The sequence below is a fragment of the Pundamilia nyererei genome, unplaced genomic scaffold (genome assembly GCF_000239375.1).
Source record: "Pundamilia nyererei isolate P.nyererei 1_Seehausen unplaced genomic scaffold, PunNye1.0 scaffold02896, whole genome shotgun sequence".
Taxonomy (NCBI): Eukaryota; Metazoa; Chordata; class Actinopteri; order Cichliformes; family Cichlidae; genus Pundamilia; species Pundamilia nyererei.
In genome coordinates, this window is record NW_005190297.1 from 1 (window position 1) to 1,255 (window position 1,255).

The following is a 1,255-nucleotide window of genomic DNA, read 5'->3' on the forward strand; positions in this document are numbered from 1 at the left end:
TAGATTCACACACTCCTTTTTATAAAAAGAGGAGAATGGAAAGGAGTATCCATGTACATATTCTTTTGTTTATATTAGCATTACCTTAGTGGATCATACTTGATCTACTTGCTAACCTTTCGGTTGTATTAGTTGGCATGCGTTTGGACTGCCAATCATTAGCAACATGGCTAACTGTAATAATAAGCTGCTGTACAGGATTACAAAAGCCTAAGAATATGCTTTTAAACAATGACAATAACATTTCAATAGCATGCTATGGTCATATGAAAACACAAAGCTGGATAACAGTAGGTAGATGTTGTTGCTTACTGACTGAGAAGAAATAATTCCAGCTTGCTGCTTATTTTAAACCACATTAAATTCCAAACCCTCATCCATAATTGCTTAGTACAGGCAGCCTACTGCTAGCCTAGCGCTATCCACTAAGGACTTCCAAGTTTCTTTGCACAATCTGAGTTCAGATTTCATGATAATGTCTGATGTCGCTTAAAACAAACAAATAATAAAAAAAAAATCTTGAATGAAATTTAGCTCTATGCTGTATAGATACAGCACAGGACACAGACTTCAAATAGTTTTACACTATTTATCAGCTAATAACTTCGACTGTCTCTAGAATAAGCCATGAGCTGCAGAAATAGCTGAACCTTTGAAAAAAACAGAGTTCAATTTTGATGTAACCCCAGTCTCTCCTCTTACCTCTGTGTGGTGAACCAAGTGTGAAGAGACCGGTATCCAGGGCATGGATGTATGACTTGTTCTGCATCTCTATGGCAACTGTTCCTGTAATTTCTCCAAAGCTGCTTACAGACCACCAGCCACCTAGTGAGAAAAAAAGGTCCATGTCAGAGCTTAAATAATGCACGGCACTACTGTGAATTTAAGAGACATTAACAGTAGGGAAGAATATATTCCTTCAGTCATGAATGTAACAAGAATGTTAATGTTTGAATGAGTTTGAACAGACCCCTCTAATTTATTCGTTTTTATATCTGAAAGATCTTAGCTGTTTGTATGCTCAAAGAACACTTACTGCTTAATGGACAAAATACTAATGTAAAATACAGAAGATATACATACCAACAATATCAAGCCTTTCCTCTTCATCTGTGGCTTTTCTTTTCTTATCTTTGTTTTTCTTCTTTTTCCTGTGACATTAATATCAAGATGGAAAAGATCAGCTTCTTAATGAGCTCTAGTTAATAGACAAATTAATGTGGGTATATTTTACCCTGCTAGCTACAAAGTTATA

At 35.5% G+C, this 1,255-nt stretch overlaps 1 long non-coding RNA gene across 1 annotated transcript; it reads right to left on the bottom strand.

Annotated features, from left to right (window-relative positions):
* Positions 1–761: 761 nt before the first annotated feature.
* LOC102210428 (uncharacterized) lies at positions 762–1,146 on the bottom strand. The gene is made up of 2 exons (XR_312598.1): positions 1,084–1,146; positions 762–825 (listed from the first exon to the last, which is right to left on the bottom strand). It is a non-coding gene; the product is annotated as an uncharacterized LOC102210428 (long non-coding RNA).
* Between the last annotated feature and the right edge of the window lie 109 nt (positions 1,147–1,255).